Genomic DNA, 13,204 nt, shown 5'->3' with positions numbered 1-13,204 from the left:
TGAATCTTGATGGTTGGAGCAATGTATACAGTGATCCAGTAATACATGCTTATGTGACAACAGAAGCTAGGGTTGTCTAGCTCACATAAACAGCTGATACATCAGATGCCCATACAGCAGAATACTTAAAAGTAGCAGTAAATTGTTATAACAAACTGTGAACAAAAATTCAACTGTCAAGTGTGGAACTTCCTCACAGACAATACTGCAAATGTAGCAGACAGGAAGGAAAAAAAAAAAAATCTTGAATAAAATAATGAAGGGAACCTGAAACTCCTAACATATGGGCGTAGTGCTCATTTGAGGCATATTTTAGCCAAAAGCTTACGTACAACTCCAGGAATAAAAGAAAATAAATGGAACCTTGCCAACCGCCGGAAGGACGGTACTGTGATCTCACTTTATAAGGGCAAGGGACAGAGCAGCGAATGTAAGAGCTACAGGCTCATCACCTTGCTGTCCGTTCCAGGGAAGGTGTTTGCGCATGTTTTGCTGGTACGCAAAATGCTTCTGTAACAGCTATTGTGTTTCAGCTTCACTGAGGAGAGCAGGAGGATCCAAACTAATTCTTCCCCAAGATGTATGAAGGAATTCAATGGTTGATTGTTTTGACCTATTTATTAAATAACTGGGCTATTCTGATGACTATTTGTGAAGAAAAATGTGACAAAATACCTGGAACTATCACAGCCAAAGTAGTCAACAACAGACAAAAGAGAAATGTAGAAGACGTGCTGAATATACTGAAATCTCTTTCCATAGCCTTGAACAAATTGCAGAAAGATTGCTGCTGTACTGCTCATGCTGTTGAAATTTGGAAAGAACTTCTAGAGACACTGACGAAAGAAATATCCAACAACAAAGTTAAACTGCGGGCAGTACTCCACCTCATTTTCTTGAAAATATTCTCAACTCAAAGTTCCAAGGTAGTTGCCTAACTGCTGAAGACGATGCTGCTATGACAGGAGCATCTAATATTCATACACCAATCATGCCAACCACACTAGACTTCAGAGCTGGAGGTGAACCATTCAAGCAAGACATGTTTGCTTACTATATTTTGAAAAAAGAAAAGGAGTACTTGTGGCACCTTAGAGACTAACCAATTTATTTGAGCATGAGCTTTCGTGAGCTACAGCTCACTTCATCAGATGTATACCGTGGAAACTGCAGCAGACTTTATATACACACAGAGAATATGAAACAATACCTCCTCCCACCCCACTGTCCTGCTGGTAATAGCTTATCTAAAGTGATCATCAGGTGGGCCATTTCCAGCACAAACCCAGGTTTTCTCACCCTCCACCCCCCCACACAAATTCACTCTCCTGCTGGTGCTAGCCCATCCAAAGTGACAACTCTTTACATAATCAAGTCGGGCTATTTCCTGCATAAATCCAGGTTTTCTCACATCCCCCCCACCCCCATACACACACAAACTCACTCTCCTGCTGGCAATAGCTCATCTAAACTGACCACTCTCCAAGTTTAAATCCAAGTTAAACCAGAACATCTAGGGGGGGGGGGGTAGGAAAAAACAAGAGGAAACAGGCTACCTTGCATAATGACTTAGCCACTCCCAGTCTCTATTTAAGCCTAAATTAATAGTATCCAATTTGCAAATCCAGGTGCCACAAGTACTCCTTTTCTTTTTGCGAATACAGACTAACACAGCTGTTACTCTGAAACCTATATTTTGAAAGTCACACCACTGAACTGGTGGAAGTAACTAGCTAAGCATCTGGAACCAGAAATTTTGAAGCTTTAAATCAGTATTTCATAATAGTAGCCTCTTCTGCAGGCACAGAATGAATTAGTCCAAATGAAGAAAATATTCTATCAAAGTTAAGAAATCTATTGGGAATTGAAAAAGCAGGAAAACTTGTCTCTCTCTTCCAGTGTATGAATAAAAATGAGGGGGGAGTGAGGAGGAGAGACAAGATACTCTAGTTTTAAAAGTGTAAAGGGCTTAGAAGACTGTCTCATTTTCAAGAAACTTAGGCACATAGGAACTCAAGTTCCAGTCACTTTCACATAGGCATATTTGAAAATTTTCCCAGGCTGGCCTGCAATAATCAATTTATTTAAACTGATTACAGTTAAACCCTCTATTTAATAAATCATTAAGTTGTAAATGTGAAACCTGTTTTGATAAGAGAAGATTACATATCCAAAACATTTACGGTTATTTTGTTTAATAAAAATAAATGTTATATGCTGGTTTGTGTGTTTAATTAAATTCCAGCTACCATCCTAATGCAGTTAGCCATAGATCATGAGCAAAAAGTTAATTATCTAGTAAACGAGCAATATCATTCACCAATTTTCCAATGTACTAATAATGTACAATAAAAATCTGAAAATATTAAGCCATATAATTGCTTAAATAAATGAATACTTATAGCGTGCCCTTCTACATAGCAAAAAGATGTACCAAATCTAGCGTAAAAGCTCTGTTTATCTGTAAATCAACATTTTAATGGTTATATGAGAACGCATCTTTCTGTAGAAAAATAACTGAAGTACAAATGGAAACACTGATTTAAAATCGAGGCTTTCCACTTGGTGATTTAAATTAATCCACCCTGCCCTGAAAGAGAATATCAGTCCTCCAACAGACCAGTCTTATGGTTGGTTTTATAGGGACTTTACAGGATCTTTTCCTAGATGTTTCTTTCACTATGTATCCGTATGGGTCACCACTGGTTGTGGATTACAAGTGACAAATGAAGCATGCAAAAGAAACAGACCAGTGGCAGAAGTTCTGTGCCAAAGCTGATAAATTGCTTTGAAAAGTTTTCAAATTTTTATGCAGTGGCTAGGAAAATGTCAGATAGTGGATTTGTCCTGCGTGCAGGCCAGACTGATTAACACAGGCTGTCTCTTTTCAGCAGCTGACTCAAGACTGTCCCACAGGAAATAAATGTATTTTGTAGATTAAAACTGCTCCATTTCATGTAAACCTCTCTGCTTCTGTGGTGGCAGAGCAATGTGTAGAGAGACAAATACCAAGACTTCAAGACTTCAGTTTTTGTCTGCATTGCTATCTAAGTCTCTGGAGAGACTAGGAGAACTTTATTCCACAACATGTACTTTGGATCCATGTCCTTCCAGGCTGAAGGTGGCTCCGGGGATTACTTAGTCCATCATAAATAAAATATACAGTGGAGATTAATGACTATCAGACCAATGTCAATATATTTGAAGTCTTCCTTTCTAGGATAACATTGATGAGACAACTCAATACTGATGCTTCTTATTTCCTGAGCCAGTAGGTTCAATCCTGGGTATTATGTTTGAGGGAGGATCACATTTAAAAGGCGTGTTTATAGTAAAAAAAAAAAAAAAAAAAAAATAGTAGTAGCATTGAAGAAATAACTCCACAGAGACCGAAATATAAGCGTTCATGTTCTCCAGGTAACAAATGAATATTAGTTGTCCGTGTCAATATTCCATCTATCAGTGTTTATTAATACAGTTGATAAGGTAACACTTAATTGCCTGTAGACCCTAGTGTAAGGAGGAATGCAGCCACTTGAGGGCAATTCTACTTCTTAGATATTCCAGTGGATAGTACTGAGAAAATGTTCTTCTGCCCTGAGTTCCATACATGTGTATGAAGGATCATAGGAGATTTTTAAAATAGGAGACATGGGTTGCAGTGTTACAAAAACAAAATACACTGCCTTCACCTCCTCGCTGAGGGGGCTAAATAAGCATGAATTGGGATACCACACAGACATATGCACAATTGGTGGGTCCATGTTCCAAGCTGTGGGCCAAATTTTCACTTTCAACTCTTTTAAAGCATGCATGCGTGTAACCAGACTAGGGGAAAAGTCCTATGTGGAAGACCAAAACTACCAAAACCCCCAAACTGTACAAACGAAAAGGTTCCAACAACTGGCCAGGTAAAAAGCAAGTCTTCTGACCTTCTGGAAAAAGTAGTAATGCTATCTGTTTATCAAAGTATTTTTTGAGGGGTTATTCACTGACAGGTTTAGAATCATAGAACTGGAAGGGACCTCGAGAGGTCATCTAGTCCAGTCCCCTGCACTCATGGCAGGACTAAGTATTATCCAGACCATCCCTGACAGGTGTTTGTCTAACCTGCTCTTAAATATCTCCAATGATGGAGATTCCACAACCTCCCTAGGCAATTTATTCCAGTGCTTAACTACCCTGACAGTTAGAAAGTTTTTCCTAATGTCCAACCTAAACCTCCCTTGCTGAATTTAAGCCCACTGCTTCTTGTCCTACCCTCAGAGGTTAAGAAGAACAATTTTTTCTCCATCTTCCTTGTAACAACTTTTTATGTACTTGAAAACTGTTATGTCCTCTCTGTCTTCTCTTTTCCAGACTAACCAAACCCAATTTTTTTCAATCTTCCCTCACAGGTAATGTTTTCTAGACCTTTAATAATTTTTGTTGCTCTTCTCTGGACTTTCTCCAATTTGTCCACATCTTTCCTGAAATGTGGCACCCAGAACTGTACACAATACTACAGCTGAGACCTTAATCAGCATGGAGTAGAGCAGAAGAATTACTTGTGTCTTGCTTACAACACTCCTGTTAACACATCCCAGAATGATGTTCGCTTTTTTTACAACAGTGTTACACTGCTGACTCATATTTAGCTTCTAGTCCACTATGACCCCCCAGTCATTCCCCATTTTGTATGTGTGCAATTGACTGTTCCTTCCTAAGCGGAGTACTTCGCATTTGTCCGTATTGAATTTCATCCTATTTACTTCAGACCATTTCTCCAGTTTGTCCAGATCATTTTGAATTATAATCCTAGTCTCCAAGCACTTGCAACCCCTCCCAGCTTGGTATCGTCCATAAACTTTGTAAGTGTATTCTTTATGCCAGGGCTTTTCAACCTTTTTCGTTCTGACCCCCCACCCCAACATGCTATTAAAATTCCAGAGCCCACCCAGGCTACAACTATTTTTCTGCATATAAAAGCCAGGGCCAACATTAGGGGGTAGCAAGCAGGGAAATTGCCTGGTGCCCCATGCCACAGGGGGCCTAGCGAAGCTAAGATGCTCAGGCTTCAGCTCCAGATGGTGGGGTTTGGGGTGGCGGGGCTTCCACCTTCTGCCCTGGACCCCAGTGAGTCTAATGCTGGCCCTGCTTGGCGGACCCCCCTGAAACCTGCTTGTGGTGCCCCAGGGGGCCTTGGACCACTGGTTAAGAACTGGTTTCAGAGTAACAGCCGTGTTAGCCTGTATTCGCAAAAAGGAGTACTTGTGGCACCTTAGAGACTAACCAGTTTATTTGAGCATAAGCTTTCATGAGCTACAGCTCACTTCATCGGATACATGTAGCTGTAGCTCATGAAAGCTTATGCTCAAATAAACTGGTTAGTCTCTAAGGTGCCACAAGTACTCCTTTTCTTTTTGGTTAAGAACTGCTGCTCTATGCCATTATTTAAATAATGGATGAAGATATAGAACAGAACCAGACCAAGAACTGATCCCTGGGGATCCCACTCATTATGCCCTTCCAGAATTACTGTGAACCACTGATAACTACTCTCTGGGAACAGTTTTCCAACCAGTTATGTACCCACCTTATAGTAGCTCCATCTAGGGGGATTTTAAGGGAGATTACTTCTGATTGCTAACCTTAAGCAATGTTTTTATTATAAGCTCACTTAGTGACTGTAAGTATGTGTATTTTATCATGTAAAATATATCAGTTCCCACCATGAAAATTAGTCTGCACTTAAATAACGGATACATCAACTAACCAGTGCGTCCAATATGCCTAATACTGAAAATGAACCAATTTCCCAAGTAACATGAACGTAATTTATCCTATACACTTCCCAAAGCACAGCCCAACTAAATGAACAGTACTAGTGAAGGAATTCCAAAAACAAGTTCCACAAACAAAAGAAATCAGGCAAAACTGCCATAAATAATCAGAAGAAACATCAATAAGCCTCGATAAACAGTACAACAGTTTCCATAGCTCCATTTGCTGGTAATGAAAAATAATCAATCACTGAATTTACTATAGGCCACTGAAAATACAGACAGTGGAAATTCTTTTAAGGTCTCTCCCATGATCTCTTCTATGTTTAATGGTGTCTACAGTGTTCTGTAAAAAACTATATGCATTGTTAATTACAAACTTTTTTGTTTTGTCTTTATGGTTGTGAAATAAGTCTCTAAATGTGAACCAATTCAGTGCTGTCTTCCCAAGTCTGAAAGAAAAGCCTTGTGTACACTTAAAGGTTATGTCAACATGCCTACATGGACCAGGGGTGTGAAAAAAACACCTGAACTAACACCCAGTGTGGACGCAACTAAGTTGATGGAAGAATGCACTCACTGACCTAGCTACTGTTGCTTGGGTACATGGTATTCCTACACCAATGAAAAAAACCCTTCCATCAACATGGTCTGAGTCTACATTATGGGGTTATGCCAGCATAGCTACAGGAGCCTAGCTAGGCCAGTACAGTCTGCATAGCGTAGACACACCCCAAATCAGAAACATTAGTACAGTACTCAGAGTTTTAAACTGACTCTTCCATCTTAATGAGTTATCCACTTAATGACTATTTCAGAGTTCATTTACGCCACTGGTTCTCAACCTGCGGCCTGCTTACGGCCCAATCAACACACAGATGTGGCCTATGTGACATCCTCAGGACCATACAGGTAGTATATATATTGTGTGGCTTAACTAAGGCTACGATTTAGTCATGAGTATTTTTAGTAAAAGTCATGGACAGGTCACGGGCAATAAACAAAAATTCATGGCCAGTGACCTGTCCATGACTTTTACTAAAAATACCCTTGACTAAATCTTGGGGGGGCGCAAGGGAGGGAGACAGTGTGCTGCTGGGGTGAACCAGGGAAGGAGAGAGGGCCCGCAGCCACCACCCGAGGCTGCTCCAGCCGCAGCCTGACCACTGATCGGGGCCGCCCTGAATCCGTGATAGGCACAGAGCCCTACACATAACAGATAGAGAGCTCCATATGCGGCCACAATGGTAAATAGGTTGAGAACCACACTAATAAGAAAACTAGTGGACACGGCCCAAGTGCATATAACACTTTCTGCAAAGGTACTGCACTCCCCCCTGCCCTCAGAGGGAACCCCTATTAAAGGAGGATTTAAAAAACAAACCCCAAGACTGAGTGAAATAGAGCTTATTTTATTTAAAATTACACATCAAATTAATTGTTGGGATAAATTATCTTTAAAAATGTTCATACATTTGGAATGATTTCTTTAAAAAAATTTCAGACTTCTCAAAATTTCCCACAGAATATTGAAGGTGAATTCTTCATAATGTATAATTTTTCACATACATCCAGGCATCTGTGTAACAACTAAATATGGTGGACTGTAACCAGACATATCCTGAGCAGAAATTACTTACAGCCTTTCTAAAACAAACGAATAGAGGTCTATGCTCAAAATGTATTGATTTAAAAATCACAACAAATATGAAGTCATGCTTCTGGTACACACGGTACCATGATAACCACTGCCCTATAAACACAGATTGTGAAGACACCATATAAATATTAGGTTAACATTCATCTAACAAGTTTCAATGTTTACAGTTTTAGACTAATGGGATACAATCCTAACATAAAGAAAAGGAGTACTTGTGGCACCTTAGAGACTAACCAATTTATTTGAGCATGAGCTTTCGTGAGCCACAGCTCACTTCATCTGATGAAGTGAGCTGTGGCTCACGAAAGCTCATGCTCAAATAAATTGGTTAGTCTCTAAGGTGCCACAAGTACTCCTTTTCTTTTTGCGAATACAGACTAACACGGCTGTTCCTCTGAAACCAATCCTAACATATTGTGCCTGAAAGTATTCAAGTAATAAATAAAATGACAGTCCTGAGAATGCCTGAAAAGTTTCTGAAGACGTTTAGAATGAACTGGCTCTCAGCCTTAAAGATACCTCATATAAGAAGAAAAATGGATGACTATGTTTACTTCTTTATAATGTCTAAAGGGTTTTCTTTCTTACTTTTAAGACCACTTGGGAGTAGGGATTTTGGGGGATTTTCTGTTTTAACACATACACACGCAGGAAATTCAGATCTTGTCATCCTATTTTTTTCCTGGAAGACTACGTAAAACTGGATAACTTTTAAGATACCATTACAAGTACCGTATGAGTGAAACCTGATCTGCTGAAAAGGGAAGAACTTTTATTCGGGCTCTTTAAAAAAAATTTGTGATGTGTATTAACAAAAACAAGCAATTGAGAAGATATCTTTGTTAAAGATTTAACACACTGACCTCTAAGTAAAAGACTGTGGAAGCTCCCAATCCACTTCCAGGGTCTCGTCCAAGGAGACCATTAGTTAAAAAAAAAAAAAAGAAAGACAAAATTTGCATTTCATGGTATTGCTAAGGTAAAAGATAAGTGGAAAAAGAATTTGAAAAATATTTTTCAAGGCTTCTTAATACTTCATAAAGTAACCAAAGACGGCACAAAATAACTTTTCCATTTTTAGGCTTTCAAATATAACTTCACAATAATTAGTACAAGATGAGTTAGAATACTTCATATCCCTACAAAATAAAATTCCAATACATTTTAGTTAGTGATATTAATTTGTCATTTCATCTCAAGATCCTGATATTTTAATTACTGTTGCCAAGGTTATTGCTTTGATATGAAGGCCAGGGCAGGGGAGTTAAGGATTTACTCCACTCTTTGTCCTTATAGTAAACTTGAACTCTTTTAGGGCATATCTGCAATATAGCAGCATAGCCACAACCCTGCAGCAATAGCACTGCTAATAGAACATCAATGGGAGGATTTTCCCGTTGATGTAGGTAATCCACCTCTTCAGCCAACCTAGCTACATCTACAAAGGCACTGGGGGGGGGGGGGAAATAGGGTGCAAAATTTTTCGCAACTAGGAGCTATGCAGTTAAGATGATCTAAGTTTTAGATGTAGACTAGGCATCAGACAGTACCACTTGGATAAGGATTTGTCTACACTACCTTTTAAATTGATGCAAGTTACAAGTGACGTAAAGCAGTATCTACACCATGCTATGTTGGTGGGAGATGCTCTCCCGCTTACATAGCTTCCCCTCTCGTTTCTCCCATGAGCATAGCACGTCTTCACCAGACACGCTAGAATGGCACAGTTGCATTGGTGCAGCTGCGCTGATGTAGTGCGGTAGTATATGCTAGCCCTAAATTAGGTGTCTTTCCCTTAAAAGCTAAATCCCCTTAAGAAAAAGTTGTGTTAAAAGCCCAACATGTTGTTAATCATATGAATGATGCTGTGGTTGTGCAAAAAATAACTGAGTGAAAAAGAGCCTCTGGGCTCTTTTTAGACTTACTGAATATCAACTCATCTGTATAAAAGTCCTAAAAAGCTATAAAACTGCTGAAATAACTGGTAAATAAAGTTCTGTAGACTAAAAATCATATAAAGTCAATCTTTAAAGTGAAACTGTGTAGAATATCATGGACACAATTCTGTAGTCCAATCAGATAATTAGAACGTAAAAAAAATACAATAATGCAAAGTTATATTTAAGAGTTTACACAAAAAAGTTAGGAAATATAAAAAGTTCTAGTCCCTTACAGGAACCACATTTAACTCACTTATACACAATATAGTTTCATTTCATGTTGCATATGCATTACCTGAACAATAACTGATTATGTACATAATTGCATATGCAAATAAATCTATGTAATTGGTTATTTCAACATGCAGAAAACCAAGTATATGTATAAGCTAGCAAAACAAAGCTCCCAAGCGCTGCAGCTGAATCTGTGAGGATGTATATACAGGATCAGGGCTCACATTAGTAGTAAGAAAAGAACCATACCACGTATGAGAGTTACACTACTTCTCTTCTCTCGCAAAAACAAGGAGTCGTCCTTGTGGCACCCCTCATTGTTTTTGCTGATACAGACTAACAGGGCTACCACTCTGAAAACTCTTCTCTCGAGAATTCATTCCTCACTGAGTATACACATACAAGGCTGAACTTCTAAAATGAAAAAAGTTTCTGAATTTTTTTTTTAAATGGTAAAATCCCAAAATGATAAGAGCCCAAAGGCTAATCTTTTCAGAAAGTTCTAAGAACCTAGAAAATAGCATAATATAAGTGATTTTCAACCTTAACTGTAATGCAACTATTGGACTGCTCTACCTGATATCAAATTTTGCACTGTGCTACATTCCACTTTAAAGATTCAGATGAATCTTTAAATTTGAACTTTATATTTAAGTTTTATTTTGTAATTAAGAATCTTATATTTAGCATGAAGCTTTATTTTAAAAAATGTCAAATTGCACTGCACCCTCCATCCCAGATAGTTCTTAGACAGTAAACTCTTTGGGGGCAGGAGCTGTCATTTATTATATCTGTACAACGGCACCCAGCCTTTGGGCACTATTGTAATATAAAACACAAAAAACTGTATTCCAATAAGTAGTACAGAAAATAAATTCACAAATGAACTTTCTGATAATAGCTCATCTTAATTAATTAGCCTCTTACTCCACTTTATGTTCTGTGTATACATATATCCACATATAAAAAAAAATAATATCTTACTATATGTTCCATTCTATGCATCCGATGAAGTGGGCTGTAACCCATAAAAGCTTATGCTCAAATAAATTTGATAGTCTCTAAGGTGCCACAAGTACTCCTGTTCTCTTTTCTGGGTAATGTCTACTTATATTTTAAAAAAAGCTTCCTTACCAATTATACTAATACCACATAAGATTACTAACACAAAAGAGTTACCTTACTTTTGCCTATTTACTTTCTGTATTTTGCTCTTCTTGGATATTTAGTTTCATAGCATTTGTAGTACAAACACTGCAAATTTTAAAATCTATGAAAATCACTCAATTTTAAATAAGCATAAAGTACTACTGTTACTTTTATTAATATTAGGAAATGTGAAATATATATGTACATTTAAACCTGGGGCCTCATCTGTCCAACAACATCCTTTTAATGGATATCAAGCAAAACAAACAAACAAACAAAAATTGGAACCTGGTTGACCACCACTACATTCCCTCCAAAAATCAAGAAGTCTCACTGATTAAAGGGTCAAATTTTCTTCTCACTACCAGTTTCATCCCAGTCTAACTCCAACAACAAATTACTCCTGATTTACTCCAGCATAAAGGCAATCATACCTGGGCTAAATCCCAAATCCCTCCCTTTAATTTTATAACAACTTTCAGGTGTTAATCTAATTCTTGGTGCCTGAATGCAACGTGCAGATACGGTGCTGCCAATACAGAAAGCTCGTATCCAAACATTTTATTACAAAAGCGGTCTAGATAAGATTTTGACCGACCCAAACGAGAGCAACATTTAGCTCAGTGCACGGGACTGCTCTACACATGCGATTTTAACAAGGCTTGGTCCGTGCCTATCGATTACACACAGTCGGGATTTGTTTTGGTGGTTTGTGTTTGTGTAACAAAAGCTTTCCCCGGATGCTGACTGAGCGGGGACGAGGAGGAGCAGTGCTCGGGCGGAGGCTCAGAGGCCGGGGCTGGCCCGGGGACTGGGGAGCTCAGTTACTCCAGCCGCTGGTCCCCTTTGTTTTCCCTCTTGCCCCGGGGAAATGCGCAGATGCACAGCCAGCCGGGTAAGGGCCCAAGCAGCGGAGCGCGCCCGAGCCCAGCGCCTGCAGGGCAACGGCCTGTCACGTTTGGTCTTAAACTCTTGATCCGACCGGCTCGTGTCAGTCTCTTCGCGCGGGGTGGGGCGCAGCGGGCCGGGCACCAAACCCCGCCCGCTGCCCCGGGGAGGGGGAAGTAGAGAGACCGCAACTCTCCGGGGGGCTCCGAGTTGAGGTGAAGGCCCCGCGGAGCCGCGCTGCCACGGCCGCCTCCGACGCGGGACAGGGGAGTCGCCCCGCAGCCCCACCGGGAGAAGCCGGCTCAAACTACTTTCAGTTGTGACACGGGAGCTGCCGAGAGTCCTCCCGCCCGCGCCCCCGCTCCAGGAACCAGCGTCCCAGGACACGCGACACCGCCTCCCCAAGCGCTCCCCCAGGAGGGACCCAAAGACTCCCCCAGCCCCTCCTCGGGCTGCCGCCCCCAGGGCGTACCTGGCGCCAAGGATCGGAGGCTCCGGCTGTTGAGGCCCCGTGTCCCCACAGGGCTCGGTTACTGCTGCGCTGCCAGCTCCCCCAACATGGAAGCTCCAGCTCCTTGCGCCGCCGCCTCGGGACTTCCGGGAGCCGCCGCGGTCGCTTCTCCGCGGCTGAGGCCCGGAACGTGTCCCCGGCCTAAAGGCTCCGCGAAGGGAGGGGAGGGGCGGACTCCGAGCGCGCTGCGCCACTGCCGCCTACTCCGCTCGATCCTCAGCGGCTCCCCGGCCACATGTCAGTGCGCGGCGGCGACTGCGCAGCACCCACGGAAGCCGCGCGGCGGCGCTGCCCAACCGCCTTTTGCGACAGAGGAACAGCGTGGCGGCGGGCGGCGCAACCTGACAACGAGACGCCTCCGACCCAGCCCGCGCGCGTCGCCTGCAAGGGCACTCTGGGAAAGGTCCTCCAGCTCCGAGCTCGGGGGGTGGGGGTCAGTCGCTGCGGCGATAGGAAAGGGCAGGCCGAGGAGCTGGGCTGGAACCTTCTCTGGGGGGCGCGGGCCGCTGCGCCCGGTGCCGAGCTGCGGGGGCTCGTAGGGGCCGCACTGGCGCGGCTGGTAGCGGTGGCGGGAGGCTCGTGCTCGTGCTCGCCTCGTGCGGGGCGTGAGCTGCTTCCTGCTGCCCCCGGCGCTGCGAGGTTGATGGCAACAGGCGCCCCTTTGGGAGCGGGGCATTTCCCCCTTTGCCGGGGCGCTGGCGCCGGGGGCCCCGCAGCTGTTTCCATGGGGCGCACAAAGCGGCTGTGCGGCATGTGCAGGGCGGGCGGCCTCGCCCGACGGCGGTCAGGTGACCAGACAGCGGGTGTTCGTGCCAGTGTGTAGTTGTGGTGTTTGGCTGGCTCTCCTGCGTGAGCAGCGGGGCTTTTGAGAGATTTGACAGACCACGTCGGGCAGGGGAAAGGTTTACCCAGGTTCCTAGTTTCCAAGGTCAGAGGGGAGATTTGCGATGATCTGCTCCAGGGGTTCTCAAACTTCATTGTGCTGCGACCCCCTTCTGATAACAAGGAAGAGGGACAGAAACCTGAGCCCAGCTGAGCTTCACTGCCCCATGTAGGGGGT

General features: G+C 42.4%; 1 protein-coding gene across 2 annotated transcripts in view; it reads right to left on the bottom strand.

Annotated features, from left to right (window-relative positions):
• Positions 1–12,407, bottom strand: part of SCAF11 (SR-related CTD associated factor 11) — a 71,236-nt gene extending 58,829 nt beyond the window's left edge. The window contains exon 1 of one of the 2 annotated variants that reach the window (XM_048835984.2): positions 12,106–12,407. The gene's annotated coding sequence lies outside the window, so the exon portion shown is untranslated. The remainder of the gene's footprint in view (positions 1–12,105) is intronic. The other variant, XM_048835979.2, reaches the window with a different exon arrangement.
• Between the last annotated feature and the right edge of the window lie 797 nt (positions 12,408–13,204).

Source organism: Caretta caretta, chromosome 1 (genome assembly GCF_965140235.1).
Source record: "Caretta caretta isolate rCarCar2 chromosome 1, rCarCar1.hap1, whole genome shotgun sequence".
NCBI classification, from domain to species: domain Eukaryota; kingdom Metazoa; phylum Chordata; order Testudines; family Cheloniidae; genus Caretta; species Caretta caretta.
This window is presented reverse-complemented; position numbering and strand designations above follow the sequence as displayed.